This window comes from Rissa tridactyla, chromosome 13 (assembly GCF_028500815.1).
Source record: "Rissa tridactyla isolate bRisTri1 chromosome 13, bRisTri1.patW.cur.20221130, whole genome shotgun sequence".
Classification (NCBI taxonomy): domain Eukaryota; kingdom Metazoa; phylum Chordata; class Aves; order Charadriiformes; family Laridae; genus Rissa; species Rissa tridactyla.
Window position 1 is genome coordinate 10,200,749 of NC_071478.1, and position 21,902 is coordinate 10,222,650.

General features: G+C 42.6%; 1 protein-coding gene across 21 annotated transcripts in view; it reads left to right on the forward strand.

Moving 5' to 3' along the window:
• Positions 1 to 21,902, forward strand: part of FBRSL1 (fibrosin like 1) — a 543,855-nt gene that overhangs the window by 171,288 nt on the left and 350,665 nt on the right. The window contains exon 1 of one of the 21 annotated variants that reach the window (XM_054219018.1): positions 14,532 to 20,540. The exons of the other annotated variants lie outside the window; for them this stretch is intronic. The gene's annotated coding sequence lies outside the window, so the exon portion shown is untranslated. Of the gene's footprint in view, positions 1 to 14,531; positions 20,541 to 21,902 lie in introns of those variants that run through there. 21 annotated transcript variants of the gene reach the window in all.

Here is a 21,902-nt window from a genome sequence, read left to right on the forward strand (position 1 = left end):
ACCGCTCCATGGTATCTTTTGGTGACTTAACTAAATATTTATGGCATGAACCACAAGCCAGTCAGACCCAGTCTGGAAGAGCTGAAAATACGACAGCATGAGTAAGTACTATTTGAGAGTATCAAAGAGCTATAATAATGTGGGTAGCATTACATTAGAAAACCAAGGTGGGAGGATTACATGAAAGCAAAATACACAGACAGGCCCCAAGGGGAGACCATCCACCACAAAGGATAATTTCCTACGGGATTCAGACCCAAGAGCACATTCCTCTGAGGCTGCTTTAAAGCATCCAGGCAAGACATCTAAAGAGAGAGAAAAATTCATAATGATTTTTTTCTAAACAACTGTGTGTAGCTGGAGCAGATGCAGCGATGCCTGGTCTACAGCTCTAGCCTTTCGTCTGGACTCCTACGTGTTTTTCTCCCTCTGATCTTCTTCTCGGCCTAAGAAGGATGTATTATTATTTTCTTTCCTTCAGGGAGAGAAGAGAGGAAACATCTTTCATCTGTGTTTTAGTTTTGCTTTTGCTATGTAGGCACTGCTGCAGTCAGATCCAGGATGTCCTCTGGGAATTGCTGTGACTTTGCAGGACAACGTGGTGGTGTTACCACGGCTTTTGCAGCAAAATGAGGTGGCTTTTCAAAGTGTGTTCAGCACTTAATCCTGGTGGTTGACAGACCCAAATTCAATAACTAGTGTTTTTTATCTTCTCCCTGCCCCCCAAGTTAGCTGTCTTGAGTGGAAGCTGTTTACAGCCCTTTCCCCCAGACGTCCTTTGGAGTAACTGAATCCCACGCAAACATGTGTATGTGCCTATACACGTAGCGTATGTAGAGGATAATAACACAAAGGATAACATACAGTCTTGGATGAGGCAGGTTCAGACTCTGCAAAGCTGTTATGCTGCTTTGCCCTTTAGGGTTTGTGTGAAGGGCCAGGAGGGGAGTGCTAGCTGGATTTTCTCAATGCTTTCCCCAGGTCCATACTGGAAAGGCAGCAGGACTATGAAGTTCCGAGGTGCTGCTGTCACAGACCTGGCAGGAGCAGAGGGAGGGTTGGGGGGTGCGTGTGGCACAGGTTTCTCACATGTCAGCAGAAGACAGCGGGATCCATGTGCGTGGGTTTCTGTGCAGAGAAAAGCTGTAGTGCAGCTTCAGGCCTCTGGGAACAGAGAGACTTCTATTATGGGGAATGTGCTGGGGAAGGAGCAACAGCATTTCAAAAAAAAAAGAAAGCCCAGTCCCTCTGTGTGACAGTAAAATATTCAGAGAAATATGTGCTCTTTATGCAGTAGGCATCCTGAAACAAGGCACTGGCACCTCTATAATACAGAAACTGAAGCAAGATGTTTGGAAAGGACAGATAGACAGCTGGTTTGTGCCCAACTTGTGGTTGTACATAATCCATCACTGCCAGGCCTGAAAACAAGCAGGAGCTCACAGGCACTGACTTCCTGGCACCGCGTCTATTCAGCAAAAGCTCAGTGGTGGCACGAAGCTTTTCAGGGCTGTAGAGAGATGCAAACAATCCCTTCATTCTCCTTCGCTGGGGAAGCCGCTGGTAGGTGGGAGCAGCTGACGTCTTTGGACTGCTGCAGTCCTGCAAGAGCTGGAAGTCGGATGTATTTTTCCTTGTGATAAATCTGCAGTGGCACGTTGGCTGGCTGGTTGGATAATCGGTGTTTTAAGGGAAAAGACGAATGAAGCAGGAGGCTTGGCGGAGAAGGTTGTATTGAAAGGTTCTTGCATTAAGTTTGTTTGCTAGCTTTTATTATTATTATTCTTCCAGAAGCCTGTAATGTGATAAAAATTCTTTCTGGCCGTAGTGCCAATATTGATAATTCCTGCTGTGCCCTCAGTGGTGATGACAAAGCAGTTTATGGGACCACGCAGTTGAGAGCTATGTCTGCGTAAAAGTATCCATCTTTATGCCACGAGTCTTGGGACCAGTTTTCTCCTTGTTACCTCATTTGTCTGAATTACAGAATTCAGATATGGCCACCAAGCGTTCTCTTACCTTGTGTGAAGGCCATAGCTGAAAAACGGTAGTTTAGATACTGATATTCATGCGGGAGGGTGTGTGTACTGAAATCGGTGACTGTGAGGATTTTCTGGGTGGTTTTTGTTTTCCTGATGACCATAATACAGCCCTAGTGCCCTGTGGTTCAAGAGCATGCTGAAGGCAGTAAAAGGTGCCTGTGGACTGTGGAGGATTTGGAATCCAGCCAAATGTCATTTTATTGCAGATTTCATGTATTTTTCTTAAAATTATTGCTACTGAATGTATGTTCAGGCCTGCTAGTGATTAGCAGCCAACAGGGAAATATTCCCTTTTCCCAATATTCTTAACGATTTACAAGGTAGTGCTGATGTGGGGAGGCGTTTCAGTGCTGGGCTTTACACAGAATAGGATTGCTGTGTGATGTTAACTTCTAGTGTCTGGTATCAACAGTTACAGTTTCTGTAAAATAATAGACATTACAAAATCATGTAATTAAATACCTTATTACAAGCCCTAAAGGCAAAGTACAGAACCATAGAAAGGGCCTAATTCCACATATTTTTTTTTTTCACTTTTGAGTCCAAACTTCAACTTTTAACACTGTACTTTTCTGCCATATGCAGTTCCTCTCGGTGCCTTGCATAGGCTGAGTAATGTGCCTCCTCCCTGCAACAGATGAATAAAATACTTGGGGAATTATTGTGTAAAGTGGCTTGGCTCTGTTGCCTTCAGTATAACTATTGACGTATTTGGGGTTCGCTCTTTGTTATTTCAAAAGCAAAAGTCTCTGGAATTTGGGGTTTGATTTTCCCATAACCCTCCTCCCCAATGTACTATTACACAAATATTGCACAATCCCAGTTATCTTCAATGACTTCCTTGCATTTTATTTAAGCATGTTTATGACAGCTTCTCCTGGTTTGGGAAGATGGTTGGTAATAATGTACGTTCCAGTAAAATTTGACACAAACAAACAGTGATTCTGCAAGAAGCCCTACTCAAAAATACACAGTAAAAAATAAAAAGCCTGTGATACAGTGTCTTCTCCTTTGGCAGTAATTGTTTTGCTCTTTGTATTATCTTACACAACATGACCACACCACCCGCTGCTCTGACTTTTGAAAAAAACAAAACTCTTCATCCATGAGCCAAGAGGAACCAGAGTGATTCTAAATTATATCATCTGTAGAGAAAATGACTTCTTTGGTTGGTCTGCTTCCTACTGAACGAGCTTCTCTTTGTCTGCAGTATGACATTGATCAGCCTCTATGAGATTTCTATTACCCGCAGGTGTCCTCAGGGCTTGGTAGAAGCTGAAATGCCACCTGTGGATGCTGGGGTCTGAGTGCATGCTGGTGGGCTCTGCTGAGTTGTTAGTCTCCAGGATGGTGCCCTGGTAGGCACAGGTATAGGCTTTCATAGCAGGAAAGCCGGGGACAGGACTCCTGGCATCTGTACTGGCCTAAAATAGGCTCTCTGGCCCTCGGTCAGCTATGGGGCTGCCAGCCTGAAAACCACATCCCAGCTGTATGCAAACGAAGCAGAATTACGGCAAAACTGTGGTGCTTGGTCTTCCCAGTGTTTTAACTTAGGACAGATGTGTGTTCTAGTTGATTAAGACATCCTTTTTTTTATTATTGCTTTTTATTTTAGTGGTTAAAAACAGCTCAGTTCCCAGGGCTTTTGTTGGAAAATTCTCCCACACAGTCTTATCACACGTCCTCTCTTATTCTCGCTTTGCATCCACTGTGAAACGACAGTTTCCCAAAGGGGAATTCACCTTGACGGTTGCTAAGTTTTTTATTTTGCTGGGTCCCTAACACCCCGCAATATCCCTGCAGACAACTGGAGGGTTTAATTTGTGATATGTCTCTGGTGGGCTGTGTCCTGCCTTTGTAAGGGACAGAGCGTGTAATCTAATAGGTGGTTTGTTTGCTTTCCTCTCCAAGTGCTATAGTCATGTTTCTGTTGGAATATGTTTTCAGTTTTTGAGGATAATGAATGTTAACAAATCACTGGAAGTGAAAATAAAAATAGAGAAGGAAAGTAGGTGAGATACCACTGCAAGCTTGGCTTGTGCTTTGTGGATCTTTTTTTAATATCAAAAAAAAAAGTGACATCAGCTCTGCTGCAGGCATGAATTAAAGATGAGAACTTAATAAAACTTGTTGGAGGGGAGAGGGAGGAAGGAAAGTAGAGCTAAAGCAACGATGTCTTTATTTTTAAGCAGACAGCACCACCTCTGCTTCAGCTCTTTGAGATGGCAATGGAGAATAACAAAAAGCAGCATCTGAAGTGGTCTGTGAATCAAAAGTGCCCTCTGCTGGGAAAACCCTGCATGAAGGAGTGTTTCCAGTTGATCCCCAAATGCTTAATTACCCTCTCTTGCTGGGGAAGAGGCTGGATACAATCCAGGATGCTCTCAGCAGTTGCCTTTGCCATTACATGCCCAGTAGGGATTGCAGTCTGAACACGTCACTGGGTATTGGTGGAGTCTGTGATTTTATTAGGGTTTGACATCATGCGTGCATGGTTGCTCAGTCACCGCTCTGTTCCTTGCGAACAGAAAACACAAATTTGCATTTGCAGTATTGCCACATGAAAGATAAGAATCTGGGTGCGAATACTCTGCAGATAACATCACTCTTGGCAAAGAAAGGAGTGATAAAAAGGGGATGGAGCGAGGAAGGAAAGTTCAGTAGCCCTGATTTAACTCTTGTTTGTTTTATGTGAGCAGCATTGGTGAAACACACAGTGTTAGTGCCACACTGCCTGCTCCTCCAGCGAGCCCTTGCTCTTCCAAGGCTCCAGACCTTGAGCACAGGCACCACTTGAGTCTGAACCTGCAGGCGATTTGGTTGTCACAGCAGGAATATTCATGTGATCTCTGCTGGTCAATCCAGTCGTTCTTGCTTCTGCATCTTCCTTCATCTCTTGCATGGGACTGTACAGAGCGGGCTTCAAGGGTGGAGAATGAAGGGCCATGGGGAATATATTGGGGTGAGTGACCATAAGGCATGGCAGGAGGTAAGCGCTCAGAAATTTCCCTGCTGCAGGGGTTCTGTGGGTGTCCAGCTTTCCTGCCAGCATGGCTCTTCCTAAGTTGCTTGCAACCTGGACCTCCTTCAAATTTAGGGAAAGTCCAGGCTCCATCTGCATACAGGTCCCATGGCACAAACCCATTACTCTGTGAAATGAACTATTTGCATGCAAAACTACGGCTCTCACCAGTTAGATCCTTGCTGTAAGTTCAACTGCGGGCCGCCTCCAGCTAGATGTTGCTGTTCTGATCCCTCAGTCTGGTGCCTCTGAGGAGTGTGTAGAAGCACAAGTGAGAAAAGTCAATAAAGAACAATAAAAATACAACTAAAACATCAACTTAAGTGTTTAAGGTTTCAGTTGTTTGGTTCTCTGTTTGGAGCATCTTTAGCAATTTTAGTGACGAGGACTGTTTCTTGTCTAATTAAAATAATTTATCTTTACATCCAGAATAAAAAGGAATTGATCTATCTTGTTATTTGTCATCACAAAAGACTGTTTTAAAAGGTGAATAGTCAGAGATATAAAAATAGCAGAAATCAGAGCAAATAGATAAACTGAACTTAAAAATATGGTTAGTACTAGTATGCTGTTCGTGCCCCTTGGGAAGAGAAGCTGCTGTATGGTGCATTGTGTTGATGTTATCTAGCAGCAAGGAGTTGATATTGATGAATTCTGAAGGAAGAGCTGGCCAGGAAAGGAGGGAAATAATCCTTGTGGCTATGAAACAAGCTTGAAATCCTGAGGGATTTGTAACGGAAGCCTTTTTCCTCAAAGGAGCCGTAGAGCTAGTGTCCCAGGTTTCACTGTGCTGGCAATGGTTGACTTTGGCAGGCAGGAGTTTTTCCTCTAATTGTCCTTGAGAAGCCTTTGATTGTTCTGCCTGCGCTCGTGGGTGGGAAGGCAGCTTTATTTAAGGAGGAATAAATATTTATTCTCTCAGAGCGCTTGCCACAGCTGCTGCTTTGCAAAAAGATGGTGGTTTCAGTTAGAAGCAAGTCATGCAAACTCGGTGCTTTTATGAATTTGCACCTGCTGAGCTGTGGTTTGGGTTTGAATGAATCTAAAATCTCAGAGGTAAAGTTCACCAAAAGTTGTAAGCTTTGACTGTCTAAAGCCAGTGAATTATTCATTCCTTTCTCCCAGTACCATGAAATTACCACGTCAAGCTCCTGCCTGCACTCTGAGTGGATTTCTTAGTAAACCTGGCTGATGCTTCAGGTGCACAGCAATCATTTGACCTGTTTTCAGATTTGGTTTCAGGAGAATTGTAGGCTAAGTCTTGTCATCCATAATACCTGTGAATTCAGACACAGGGGGTTTTGGTGCCTACTTCAAGTAATTTATTGAATTGACAGGGTTATTTCTGTCTGTTTCTATTTAACGCTTGAAATGGTAGTTCTGAACTATGTGAAATGCCTCTGCTCTGTGTAGAGGGCTGTTATCTCTGAAACCTACTGACAGTTAAATGTCATATTAGCTGGTAGAGTGCTCGGTGTGCTTGGTAAGATGGTGGACTTGAGTCAAATGAGGATTGTGCAGGAAGTATTTGCATTATACACATGCTCTTAGTGGCATTTGGTTTCTTAGTTACTGGATGTTTGTTGGCTGTGATTGCTGCCCATATTGACACTGAATGCTGTCGGTGACTTTTGGATCCAGAAATTCATGAAATATCCTTTTAGGAGTTGTAGGAATAGAGAAATGTACTGCAGACAAAACACGAGTTCAAATGTTATGAATGCAGGATTTATGAAATTGGTTTCCTTCAGAAGTGGGGGAATTCAAGTGACTTTTTAATAGTTACGTTTTAATTCATTCCAGTTTCTTCCCGTGTCTCCATGCATGCTTCCCTGAGGGTTTTTTACCTCTAACATAGAACTTAGATTCAAGTCACTCCCTCCAGGTAGTGAATATGAATCAGAAAAGTGTGATTAAAAAAAACAAAACAAAACCAAACCCAAAAAGCCCCATATTGTAATAATATAATGCTTATTTCTAAGTAATAAGTAATATTTGGTGCATTCAGAAGAGGGACGATAATGTTTTCAGAGGGATTTGGTATCGGTTGAGAGCCAGGATATGGTAATCGTGTAATGGAGAGGCTTATGCTGGGCTGCTGAAAAAAGGCACCTGGTGATGAAAGCCTCTCCGGTGTGGTGTCCTGGGACCACCCCTGCTCTTCCTTTTCCCTTCTGGAAACTTTCTGGATAGCCTGTGTTGGTGCATGCAAGATAGATGAGTCATGTCCGCCTCAAAAAGGGAAAAACACAGCAGCTGGCAGTGCCCGAAGGGCGATCCCGGCCTCATGTTCCTCCCAGCAAAAAGCAGAGCTTTAGCAGCTTAGTGCCCTTAATTGTCGGTTAATTGGGTGCGTGCTTGGGTGGGTGGCCTTGCATCAGGAGAGAGCAAAGCAGAGATGGAGAGGAATGGCTTTGTACAAACTGTGTCAGAGGCTGCTGATGTGTCTGTGCTGTGACAGAATTTGGTTTCTTAATGCACGCTGGAGTTGCCTGGAAGAGGTACGGGGACTGCTTTTAATCACAGCACAGGCATCAAAGTGGAGGTCTGCACCCGGTGATGAGAACATGCACAATTGAAAGTTGTTTTTTTTTTTTTTTTTTTTAAAAAACAGATTTGTTTCCTGTGGTCTTCTCATCTGGAAAAGCAGCACATTGCTTTCCCAACACCTTAGTGAAAGGGGATATGTTTCAAGGGATTGATCCATTCGTTCAGAATACGTGTTTAGTTGACAAATCAAAGGAAACCCAGCTGGGAGAACTGCCTTGCAATCTCAGCATGGGTCTGACGTGTGAAGCAGGATCTGTAAAATGACTCCTCTTGTTAATCTGTCTCATTAGCAAGATGGGGGGCTGTACGTGATGGAAAGTGTTCCCTTTCTGTTGTTCCACATGTTGGTGATTTCTAAATATAAGAAAGAAAATACTCTCTGAAGAGAGGGCAGCCTGCAGCTTCGAGGTGTGTGCTTGCTGAGGTCAACCTTTCCTGTCTCTTCCTTCCAATGCTTTTCCTCTTTCCAGTTTCTGATTAAATGAGGCCATCCTGATAGAAAAGAATGCCATGTACTCTTGATGTGTCTGGTTTGTTTGTTTTTTTAAAAAACTGTTGAACATTTTTCATAATTCACTAGTACTTTCAAAAGGAAAACAAACATTTATACAGCGGTCTTCATTATTTCGATCATCATTCTTTTCAAAGAGTTTTTTCTAATAAGAGGTCCTGCTATGTACATGGAGTTTAATAGTGTTTGGTCATTAAAAATAAACTTTAAGAGGAAGTTAAATTTTAGGAATTTCCTCTTATGGGGAGATAACAGGTTTTGTTTGTGATAGAGCATTGCCAATACCAGTGCTTTCCCGCTCCTCCTCAGGAGTTGTCACCCCAGGACATGTACATTGGTCTGCGGCAAAACGAACAGGTGGGTAGGCAGAGGGAAGGGAGACTGACATGTTTGGTTGCTTTGTGTGACATTTGAGATGGTGAGAGAGCGTCCTGAAGTCTACGATGGAGATCTTTTTGGTTTGGACATTCAGAAATGAGCGGAACGGAGGTCTTGCAAAATGCACTATAGGTCTCCTACTAAGCTACGCTTCTATTTGCAGACACACTGCTCTTTCTGTCCGCACTTCTGACCCTCTCTGTCCCTTGTGTCCTCCCATCACCCTAAGTTCATCCCTCCTGGTCCCAGCTCTGCTCCCCAGCCGCTTCTTTTTCAAGCGTACTGCCCTTTGAGAAATGAAGCATCTGATTGAACATCAGAGGTGTGCAATCAACTGATCTGGATCAAGCCCCGTTACCCAAACAGTGTCAGTGGAACAGGAGTTTGTGAGAGTGCCCTGGAGTTTTCCTGTGCATAGAAAACCTCATGTTTTGGAGGAACGGTGATCATTAACCAGAAGAATCTTGGAAAGCAGCAAATGTAAGACTAAGTTTAAGCATGTCTGAGTGTGACACCAATTGAGAAACTTTTGCTGCTGCCTTGGAACTGCAGCACACGGGTGAAGTGCTTATCACACCTTCTTGGGAAGGATCCTCCCTGTCAGGGCACAGTTAAAGCAAGATGCTTAAACCCTTCTAAAGATGCTGATTATTGAACAGAAACCTGAGCTCATGAAAGCTATTAGTATGCTAAACTAGACTTGTTCTCTCACTTAATTTTAATGCGAATAACTTTATTTTAAATTGGTGCTGGTAAGAACTGGAAAAAGCTTTCTGAGAGAGGCTTTTTTTTCCTTGCTGTTAGGATAACCTCGTTTCAGGCTCCGCCATGAGACTTTGTGTGGCAGCTCCTCTTCGTTGGAAGGTTGCCCCAGGTGACTTACGGTTCATGCACTCTTGTAAGCGCTGTTAATTTGCGAGGTTTCAGTGGTTAGACTGAGCTGCTAAGTGGGCTCTGAGCAGATAATGAGGTCAAGAAGGGAAGAGAGGGAAGAGTCCTGCAGGCTCCCGCTTGGCATTTTTTCCCAGGTTGCACGTTTTATGAAGATTTTGTCCTAAAAGCAAAGTTCCTGTAAAGTCGTCATTTTGCAGAGCTGATTTGCAACACTTGTCCAAACCTGGAAACAAACCTAGTTGTTCATGCTCAGTGCATTGCCACTGTCGAGATCACTGCTGTCACGCTCAAATGCAAATTTGCTGGTGTTTGCTTTGGATCATTTTGTGCTGCATTAGAATGAAGAAACTACTCGAGTGCTGATCCTTCTTCTCTGAGGGGTTTTACAAGGTAAGCTGCGTCATTAGTAAGGTGAAGCAGCATTGTGGAATAGCACTGCTTAGAACGTTTTATAAAGAAAGCAGATTAATGAAGCATAGGAAGGTGCAAGACCAGATGTAGAAGGAATGTTGTTGTCACGTATTCAGTAGCTGGAAAGCCTCAAATACGATAGTTGGAGCAGTTTGCAAACAGTTGTCTTCTATATTTTATCCTTATCAGCTCTCTGACTTTGACCTTATAATATCTTCATATTATAATTATATTGCTGAGGTCCCAGGTTACGCAAGGAATTTTATATCATTTCTGGGATTTGATATATCCATTGCATTCACTCTGAAAGTTTCAAATACAGTCATTCAGCATATGTAAGAAGGGAAGGTAGCTATGAATATCTCATGAGAGGCCCTCTTTTTGTGTCTTGATACGGGTGCATGACCCTACATTCTTCAGAGTTGACAGGAGTGGAGCCTTCAGTGGATGTTAAGTCAAACCAAGAGTTTAAGGGAAGTCCCTCTGTTTCTGGCAGCACGCCAGCACTGCTGCCCATTGGAGCTTTTCACGTAATGCGGGATTCTTGCAGAATCATAGACTCATACTCTACTGTTTAACTTCCAGGCAGTAATTTCAGTGGGACTACTGATAGTGTATAAAGTTAAGCACTAATGTAGGATCAAGATCATCTTTAAATCTGGACCCAAAGGGAGCAGATACAGAGTATGCGGCAAAAGGGAACTGGTGACGCTGGCTCTGGTCTACAGGCAGCTGCTCATTCATAGATGAATCAGAAGTTACTTGAAGAAACCAGGTCTTGAAAGAATCTTTCTTTATTTCTGAAAGCATGATATGATTTTAAACAGCTGTCTTACCCAAGTGAGTAAAACTTCTGTCTTCTTTAATAGACCGATGAGAACATGCCTATTCAGTAATGCTGCAGATGGCAAATGTTTCTGTACTATGCAAAGTCTGTTGGGCGAAGGTGACCATGGTAGTCATAAGATGTTTTCTGTAATAGCATACCATGGTTTCAAAATATGCTTTTATGCTCCCTCAATGCTTATTTTTTCAGTGCTTAGGGTTTCATTAACATTGTAGTGATATCTTCGCTTGGATTTAATTTGCATACAGCATACTTGCTTAAAAAGGGGTACATGGCTGAGTCTTTTGTTGCTTTTTGGCTGACGGATCTTTCCTCCTGAGTTGCACGGAACAACGCTACCCTCAGCTGCAGCTCAGTGCACAGCAGAGAAATTCAACTTTGCACTGTTTCACTTTCCATTAACTTCTTTCAGAGAAATTTCAGAGGATTTGCATTGTGACAACCTCCTGTCCTGTAAGTGCAAATACACATGTAATAAATGGATCACGTTGTGACTGTGGGTCTTGCCCAAGAAATATGCTGGCTGATGGTATAATTTGTTTTTATAAAACATGAACAAGTTCACACTGGGAGACAGGGTAGTCGGTGTGAGAGCTGAGTGGGGTATGGGAGGTTGTGGAGGTCTTGAAAGTGAAAAGAAGCTGGTCGGGTTTGATGTGCTTAGAAACAGTTGACATGGAGCAGTTGAAGGGAAGGATGCTCAACTCAGAGGGGGAGGCAACAGGGAGCTTTGCAGCAGCCCTGCAGTGACAGGGGAGGTAAATGGCACTGATGTTGCTACAACGAAGGATGTGCAGTGCAAACGTTTCACCTGTGTGGAAAGAAAAGAAGGACGTTAGTACAGTGAAGCAGAAAATGTTTTAGAAACACCATGGTTGTGGGAACAGAGTGTGGGTCTTAAGTTGAAGACAGTGTTTTGCTTGTGGACAGGCTGGTGCTGGAATTCAGTGTCAAAGAGGGATGCAGAAGAGGAAAAAACATTATTTTAGCCATGGTGAACTCCAGACAGTTGCAAGGGACATAGATTGAGGCATGGTCTCCATTGAAATGTTAGCTGAATTTTGCCTGCACGTGAAGTTACCCAGAGACTGAAGTAAAGAAGGGGCTAGAGAGCAGCTTTGGGACGTTAGCACTGTGCTAGCAGCGTGTGGTACTCTGAGATGGCTTTGGGGTCATCCTTTTGGGTTTACAGGGCACACAGGTCTGCAGAGGCACAGTCTCGCTTACCTCACCAAGGCACAAATGTGTGTCTTCTACCACAAGTGGTGGTTCAAGTGCCCCATTGAGCTCTGTGAGGAATGCAGCTCTCCACTCTTCACCCACTCTGGGAAGAGCTTGGAGAGCAGCAAGTCTCATGAACCACTTATTCCTGTAAGCCTGTCTATATGTCTGGGCGTGTAAGAAAGTTTTGCCTGGGAACCTGGGCTTAAATAGAGTGGGAAAGGTTGATTTTTTTTTTTAAAAAAAGTATAAATAAATATATCTATATATGTAAAAATAATTCACCCACCCTGCAAACACCTTTACTGTCAGTGTTATTTATAGGTAGTGTATCAGAACCCCCCCTTAAGAGATGGCAGCTGATGACACTAAGGAAATTGCAGCCTATTGCAGGGTTTTTTTTCTTCTTTACATTGAACTACTGATGCTGGAAAATAGAGGAGGAAGCTTAGCTATCACCAGCTGAAGTCATAGTGCTTGTTAATACCAGGTTTTGGATATTAAAACATGTATCACAAAAGTAAAAATGTGGCAACCTTGGGTTTTTTGCCTCATTTGTTGGCTGTTGCCAAATGTTAGTCATAGGCTACTATAGCAGTAAACTCAGACAGGAGTTCCCTCTTTCCAAAAGTATAACAACTTTCTACAACCTTCATAAGTTTTAATTAAAAAGAGCATGTAATGATTTTGGGATTGAATCCAATTTCATATGCTGTTTAAATCTAGAAATAAAATTATTTCCATCAGGCTTTTAATTCAAGGTTTGTAACTGCTGGATCATTTTCTTTTTCATCAGTTTCTGAGTTCTAAAATGGCTTATGAACTTTAGTAAAATCATTTAGAAATGGATTTCATGCGGAATAGTTAATAAATGAATAGCACAGCCATGTAGTGAAATGAGTCTTGTTTGCATCTCAAGCAGCACAAATTTAAATAAAACGCAGGGCTTTGCATAACAGCATTTGTTTTTAATGTCAGCAGTGTTTTTTCAAGCCACCTCCAATATCCTTCATTTTTCACAGGGATATCTTTGGCAGCAAAGGAGGATTTTCAGGGGCTGATTTGAGGTACATAATTGGAGCAGTAAGACTACACACACAAAGTGTCACTTAATGGATGAGGCTCATTTAATTGTAGGCTGCTCAGAAATAACCCAAGAAACACTTCACTGGTAGCTAATGCAGAGGTGTAATTAGACTTCTACATAAGTGTAATTAGGCTGATTGCATAGAAAGAAAGAGAGTTCATAAGGTTTTCTAAATGTGTGCAAAATCATTTTGTCTCAACTGTCTTGTCCCTAAGCTTCTGCTGTATTTGTGATGGACTTAAATAAATAGGTACATTGCTCTTTAGCTAGCAGTTACCTGTAATCTTCTGTCTTTCTATGGTGGGGGTTTTTTGTTTGTTTTTAAGTAAAGCTCGATCACAGCCGTGCCCAAAGCAGGGTGAGCTGTGCCCTGCATTCAGCTGTGGGCCTTCACAAATAGGGTGGGTGTAGAGAGTCCTAGGGAAACAAAAAAGAAAAAAGCTGCGTATCTTTTGGGCAGTGTCCTAATGAGTCAGTGGTATTTTTGGGAGGAGATGGCACCCTGCTTATTTCTAGCTTGGTTTTTCTATGGGAATTTGCCTGGTGCGATCATGAGTATGTGATTTTTTTGTTTTGTTTTGTTTTCCTTCTACTGTCCAGTAACATTTAAGTTGGCTGACTAGAGCCAGGTGGGGAAAGTCTGACAGACCTTTTAAAAATGAAATGTATATAAGTGTCCGAGGGATAGAGAGAGATCCTATATATGCTCCCCATAAGAAACCCTACGCGTAGGAAGGAGCCTGCTGGCACAGGTTCACTGGCCTGTTCAAGGGGAGAGGGACATCTGAGCTGATGGCTCAGCTTTCCCAATGAAGAGCAGCTTCAGCTGGAGCTCCTGCAACCTGGCAAAGTTACTCTGCAACAAGTGATTAAGGAGCAGGACACTGGTCTGTATGAAAGTAGGCACCGTTGGGTCTGGGGCTCAGCGCGAGCACTGGGTGAAGGAGGAGTTCCTGTCAGCTTCTCTTATCTCCACGTATGTTGCAAATTCCAGTTCAGTTCACTGTGTAGTTATTTCCTGACCTGAAACCAGTCACTGTGGGCACTGAAACTGCAGCTGAACGCCTACATACAAACCAGGGGGACTTTGTAAATCAGAGTAAAGGCGTGTGAGATGCCACCAAACTCCTGGTCACAGCTGCCTCACTGAGGACAACTCATTTGCCTCAGTGCATCGCCACTGGTCTTTGAGTTTGCTTTTGTGGGGGATATGAGTAAAATGAGTGAAAAATCAGTGCTTCTAGATCTCTTTCTGAAAATTTTTCATAATGCTTTTTTGCCTTCCTTTTTACGTTTATCGAGGAACGTGCTGTGCAGCTAAATGGAGTGGATGTCAATCAGTCCCTTACTAGTTGTTTTATCCAGTATACCTCATGGAAGCCTAAACTAGCTAATAGTATACATTCAGAGAATGTCAATTTGTTCCTTATTTTCTTCTAGTAACACTTAAATATTTTTTCATAACAATATTTTATTCTAATGTCTTACAATAGCAAATATAGAATGTAGAAAAAATTATCTATTTATTGTGGTTTTTTTCTTTCAAATTGTTGAAATAACCATAAGCATTGCTTGTGTGTATATATATGTATGATTTATGTGTCTATGTATATACATATATATTTATATGACTGAAAGTACCTATTTAAATGTTCTCAGAACTATCTGTGTATTTTTATCTTGTCCTGGTATAAAAGTGCATCAGTATGGGAAGGCAAATGTAAAATATCAACCCAGTTAGCCCTGCAATGCTGGCACTTCATTCTTTGCTGTCAGAAAATCGCCTTTTGGCAAGTTGTACAATGGGAGGGAGGTTATTTAAAAGATTAGCACTCGTATGGAAGTCTCTGTATTTGCTTTGAAATGCTTCCCGCATTGAGAATTTTCTTGCAGTTGTTATCTTTAGATGGAGTTGTTCCCTGGGAAGTAGATTGCTGTACGTAGTCTACACAGCACTGAGATAGGATAGCTTCTGGTTTTAGCAGCCTGTTTTTTGAGAAATGCTGTCTAGGATTTTTCTACATTTGTTTAAGTAGCAGTAAAGAAAAGGAGAATGTTTGCAGCAATCAATAATTGTCGCCAGTTGGAGCATATAGAAACCCAGAGGAAATGTAGCTCTGAATTAGGAGCATAAAATACAGGACTATTTAAAGCAGTATCTAACAAGGGAAATGATTTCTACTGTAACAAGCAAATGTGCTGCACAGGTGAGAGACACTGAGGGGATGCGATGGATTCCTTGGTATCAGTATGAATCAAGAAGTGAAAAGGCTTCTGTGACTGTATTACATGTTCCCCGGATTCAGCATAACTGATGAATGGAGATAAACTGGCAATGTAGAGTGCTTATGAGCTGACGCTTTAATGCAAACATTTTAATCAAACATGCAGGTTGGGTCCTTGCTTCTCCTCCCAGCATCCCGGTGCACGGCTGGCCTATACCCGCTCTTTGAGCTAAAGGTCAGATCTGTTCTTAATCTTAGCTTTGGAGAGGATGAATTAGAGACAGATGAATCGGTAGAAAAGACAATTGTGGATAAGCAAGTGTTCATCCATACTTCCAGGTTACTTACTTTCCTGTTGTGAAAAAGGTTAGGGGAAGTTCCAGCATCATTTTGCTAGGTATATTCTTATGTAGGTAAATAATGTGTATGGAAAATGAGTCCTGCAAAGAAGTATCTTAAGTTCGCTAATTTCTATTTCCACACTAGAGTATCTCTGAATGCTTTTGTGGAGTAACCCCCCAACATATGGCTCAGAAAGTTGATTATGAAATATAGACGCTTTTGTGTAGGTATCTGGCTCCATTCTTTCCCTGCTTGGTAACGACTGTAACTGTTCTAACAGCTGTGGAGTGACTGTACAAAATGAGATGGTGGATCCGGTCCAGCTCCCAGAGTGCCAGCATCTGCACTCGTTGGCTCCATTTTTCATTCGGCCAGTCCTAACTGAGAACCCAGTCGTTAATTCAGCAGAGAGAATGAAGCTGAAGTCTGACCCTTGGAAGAGCTGCTGCTTGGTCAGTGGAGAGGCACACTGGTGTATGAGGAAAGTTCACGCTTTCAGGTCTCAATGCTGGGTTTTTCTGTGTGTAAATGTGACTTCAACATCCTAGAACATCTATGCAAGAGCAGGGTCACTTCCTCTGAAACGTCTGGATGTGGTGGTGCCCTGCATCATGTTGGAATGGCTTATAGGCTTGGTCACATGCAGCTTGGGGAGGGATCTGAAGAAGCAACTGGGGAGGTGGTAAGAGGGAAGGAAGAGGAGAAGAAAATCTCCTATACCCTCATGTTCTTTGTGGTGGATTATGTGCCTGTTGCTGTCTCCTGCTAGTCCAGCTTGCTCCTATGCAACCCTTAAATGCCAGTGTTTCCCCTCTCCACTTCCATTTTTGTTTCTCTTCCCAGTTGGGAAGCGTGGGTTGTACTGAGTGATGAAAAAGTGAGATGACATACGTGCTTTGATACTGAATAGTATTCGTACCACGTGGGCTCAAAAAACGGAGCTAGGGGTTTTACACGCCTTTGGTAAATATTTATTTTCTGTCCTGAATTGGCCACATTTTTTAAGCAGAAGATTGGTAACCAAATCCTTGACTTCAGTGGTTTTCAGAGGACACTTGACTCCCAGTTGTTTCCTTGCCAAAGATAATGTGAAAGAATAGAGAAAAGGGCTGTCCTGAGCTGCTGGTACAGGCTGATCCTCATAGCTGTTCACCTACCTTTGGCTGAGGCTCCTGAGCCAAATGTAGCTTATTCTGTAAGTTTCTTAAGTGGCAGCATTTATTATCTGCCAGGTACTGGTAAGTTGTGTGATTACAAATGCTTGTTTGTCTTTGCCCTCTAGCTCAGATGGCTCTTCTAGCCCCCAGTAAGTGCAGAAATGCTTGGGAGATTTCCATCTTTCAGATCTTGAGAGCTGAAGTCTTTTTTTTCTTTTTTTTTTTTTTTTTTTTCCTTTTCCATTTCAGAAAGCCTAGGGACTCTTCCAGCTCTGTTTTCCCCTTGTTTCTTTCTGAACTGGAGAATGTCTTTTACCCTCCTATTTACAGCAGCTTGCTGCAGGCGTGTGTCGGCAGAGCGGGAGGTGTTCAGAGCTGACAGAGCTTTTCAGGGTTGCTGCCTCCCCAGGCTCCCGGTGGTGGGGAGGAGAGCGTCCTGGTGGTAGCTCATGGAAATGTCTGACACAGAATTGTTTTGCTGAAATGGATGCAGATGTTACCTAGCTCATCGAAGCGAGGTTCTTTATTTCCCCGACACACAGTGCATGTAGGTCTGTTTTCGAGAGGAAAAACCCCTGTTTGATGAGGGGGGTGCACGTCAATTAAGAGCTATGTAATCGAAACTCAAATCTGACCAGGCTTTTGGGTTCAAGTTAATATTTATACCAAGAGGGCGAGAGAGAAATAGATATCATTGCTTTTACTGTGGAGAGCTAAAGGTAGCAGTGAGTCAGCTGGGAGAGCAGCAACATTTGAGCAGGTCGATCCTGGTCTCTCTAGGTGCTCTGCAGCTGCATTTAAAATGTTTTTAATAAAATATCTGTTCTCAATCTAATGAGGTAATGTATCCATCCCTCTATCTATAGCTGCCTTAATGATAGGCGGTGAAACTTCACCAAGCAGATGGAATAAGATAAACGGGAAAATTGCTCAGGACGTAGGGGTTAAGGGTGAGCTCCGTGGGTGGGAAATGTTTGTGCTCTTCGCTGTGCCTTTGTACAGTGTAATGGGGCCTGCAAGCCACCTTCACAGGTTGCGTTTCCCAATCCACCCTCCCAGTGGGGAAAAACAGGATATTATTTTCCCTTGAGAAATGTCAAGTGCTTGAAGCCTCACCCATCTCCCTGTGTTAGAGGCTCGTGGTGGCACAGTCTGTGGAGGAACTGGATGATGAACTTCCAAGAACATGCTTGAAATACAGCTCATGCTGTCCTGGGCAGAAAGTAGCTCTGGCTCTGCTTCCAGGCTCCTGTGGTGTGAGGATTAAAGCTGGCCTGGAGAATGACAAATCTGTTTTGTTGCAGTTTCTGCGATTTCAAAGTTTGTTTTGGTTCAGTGTTGCAACAAAAGGAAAAGCTTTTGAATGTTGTTTGCAACATAAGCATGTGTTGAAACACCTCATTTTGGACAGCATCAGTGAGGATCAGCCAAGTAGCTATCGGTACAGAAAATGGCTGAAGACAGCTCTGGGTTAGAAGGGAAGAGAATGTGCAAGTGCAGATTGTATTTTATTTGTCTGGCCTTTTTCTTTTACATAGCAGTTTTGTCATCAGAGAAAATAACACTCTTGCTTTGTTGGCCAAAAATAGCCACCTAACAGCCACCTTCAGAACGAGTTTGTTCCTTAAAGCTATATGGGGTGCATTTATTGCATATACTTTTGGAGGAAGGTTTTATATAGGCTGTGAGCTGGCGGGGCTGCAGAGAAGCCCTGCTGCCTCTTCCCAGCTGGCTTTCTGCCTATCGCCTGCTGCTCCCTTGCGGCAGGACAGCTGTGGCCAGGGTTTCGGTGAGCTGGGGGTTTTGGATTTGGGGGTTTTGGTTTGTTTTTCATTTTTGGGGCAGTTTGTTTTTAGCCACACCGGTTTCCTGATGTGCGACCACTTTTGCTGGGGTGCAGCAGCAGCAGTGACCCAGGGGAGGAAGATTCCACACTTCTGGCCGCTGTTTTGGCTTCTCTCTCATTGAAATCTATGTGAAATTATCTCCCTAAGGTTGCAGCGCACACCAATATTTTATACTCATTAACCTCTTGAAGTTGAGAGATTATTGATATGAATAAATCTTGGCAGGATGGAGGATTTAGAGGAGAGGAGGATAAATTATATTTAATAAAATAATCTCTCTCGCCAGCCAGCCAGCCCCAGTATTGTGCTTGGAGCTGTCTTGTCCAACCACGACAGTTTACAAGGGCTAAAACAATCACAGGCTGTGGTGTGTGATTGCAGGTTTGTGATAGGAGGATTTAGTTGAGCAATACTCTTCCACTGCTTGTGGACAAAACCACCTGCAATTTTAGCAGCACATTAAAGAGTTTTTCGTTTTCAGGCAGTACAAGCTATGACAAATCATGACTTCTTCAATTAAAATCAATAATGGTGCAAGCTAAATAAAAGATTTAAGAGTGGGTGGGTGATCTAGCTGGTAAATTGATTTTTCTTTGGGTACAGGTGAATGTGTGCGACAGTACCTCCATCATTAAATAATTTCTGTGATGAGACACACAATCAGCTTTATTAATGTGACTATTCCTGTAGACTTCTAACATAAATCAATGCCTGCTGCAAAATGTCGCATAATTGGTTAGAGAGATACCAAAGCAATAGATTAGAAAGCAGTTTACTAATCCTTGCCAAGTGGATTAAGAAGTGTGTTGACTGTAGAGGGGTAGTAAGAGTTCATACTCTCCTTCTCAGAGTAAAATCAAAATAAAAGTTTACATGTTTAACAAAAACAAACCCTACAGGATTAACATCTTCACTGTGTTGGTGCCCTTGTAGCTTGAATGCCTGATCAAAAACAAGACTGTATTGTTTTAGTAGCACAACTGAACAAAGTTCTGGATACTTCACATTTGCTAATTGTCTTCAACTGTGGAAAGATCACAAAGTGACTGGGATATTGTGAATCAAGCTGGTTAATATTTCACTAGGAGAGATAAGATATGAGACTGAAAAGTCCCTGAGTCTTTACCTTCCTTATCTCTTATCACTCTCCTTAATAGTTATAGTTTTAGATTAAATAACCTCTCATATCATAAAATAATTTACAGTTTATTGGTGCATGATACAATTTTGCTTCCTATTGTCATTTATTGAGCTTTCAAAAATGTCAAAGGTCAGTCTTTTTTATGTCGCTTGTGGTAAATGCTTTTCAGTTCACAAATAAGAATATTGCTACTTTAAAGATACTGATTTCCACTTTCCTGATCAAGGTTTGTAAGAGAATAAAGCAGAGGAGAGGACATTAAATTGTAACAGGCGGGATTAGAAGCCAGACGCACTTTATTCAGGTTGCTGTGCCTTTCTCTGTGGCTTTAAGAGCTCATTCCTCACTTCAGTTTCCTCCTTGGCAAAATGGAAAGAAGATTCAACCACAGTCTTTCCTTACTGTGGCTCTAACTGCTAGTTAAACATTTTTAAAGATTTAGGGGATGGTAAGTCCTCAGTGTTAATAATTAACCTGTCTCTATAACAGTCCTGTACTGTAGCTTTCACTTCACCGATTTCTACATTTTTCTTTTGTTGTTAATCTTCGTGGCTTTGATCACTTCTTGTTCTCATTGTAGCGAAGAACAAACTTTCACTGTCCAGTGGCCAGTGTGGGGTTGTGTTAGCCCAAACAATTGTGGCCTCTGGTGGTGTGGGAACGTCAGCCAGACTATGTCTGGGCAAGATGGGCTTTCTGTGGCAGTCAGGGACAAGAATCCTGGTGAATTGTGGCTGCTTGTAGCTGAAGATGGGAGATACGAGGGAAGTGGTTCTGGTCCTGCCTTCCTCTTTAGTTTCTCTGTTGCGTGAGTGCAGCCAGCATGTTCTGACTGCTTGATTTCCATTTGGTGGGGCAATGGAAGGTTAGAACTACTTTGATTTTTTTATTCTATTTTTTTCTTATTCTTTTCCTTATTTTCCAGCTTTCTTTGGTTTTGGTGAGGGTGGTAGTTGTTGTTTACAACACTGTGCGGTACTTGGTGGAAGTCCCAGTTCTGTTTTCAATCTTTGTGTTACTGAGAAACCACTCTGTAGTTATCTTACTGGAAAATGAAAATACCTTGTAAACTCCTCTAATTGCTTAGAGCCTGATTCTTGCGTATGGCAGATCTCCATCTGAAGGAGAAACTTAAAGTGCTCAATGACAATAGACTCACCCTCCAATGGGTGTTTCTGCACTGTAATGCTAGACAGAAAAAGGGTGCTTCATTTTTCACAATATTGATTAAATCTGTCTTTCTCATCTGGCACCTACTGAGTGCAAATGTCAGCCCTGTTTTTCCTTCACTGCTGTCCTAGCCATTACTGAGTGCCAAACTGAGTGTTGGATCTCATGTTTTATCTGACTGCTATTAAAGCATAGGGAAGCCTTCTTCCTCAAATTGGAACAGATGCTGCTTTAGTTTCCTTTGCAGTCTTTCCGAATTCCCTCTCTGCCTGTGGAAGCCATGCCACCAGCTCAGCTGGGATTATTCCACCTTCCCTTTTGCCCTCCTTCTGTATCTTCAAGTAAAAAAAATGAGAAAAGCCAAGTCCAATGAAGTTAACAAAATGACACAGTTCTTTACTGCAAAGCTTTGCTGCCAGTGTTACGTTGCCTCTTTAAATTGCAGGCTTAGGTCTTTTCAGGGAAGGGTGTTCTCTGCTGAGATGTGCCCACCATCTGGTGTGCGTCTGTCCCGATACTGGCCTTTGTAGGCTGCCGTGCTGCACACGTTAATAATGGTAACAAATGAGGCCGTTCCTCCCTCTCCCTGTGCTCGTGGGCTCTTGATGGGCTATTCTCTGCCGGATCTCCTGCTGCAGCCGGCGGGCAGTACTGATGGTGGTGGTGGGGCTTTTGACATGGGTCATCTGTCTGCTACGAACTGGAGAGCAACTGGCTTCACGTGAACGGCTCCACAGCTGTGCAATACCTGCCTGGAGCCGGAAGGTTTTAGGTTGCGTTGGCTGTAGCTCATGTTGAGCTGCTTCATCTGTATTCCATTCTCCTATTAAAGCATAATAAGCCTGTGTTACTGAAATACCAGCTATATTACACCCACTAGCGAATAGAAATGAACTAGTTAACATTCTCCTCTCTAGAAAAAAAAAATTAAAAAATTAGCCTCCCTATAATTAAGGTCTTAAAGATTTCCAAAGAATAAAATACAAACCGTATTTCCGAATCCTCTACCAATTTGTGAATCATGTTACTATTGATCAAGAAATGTGGTATGGTACAA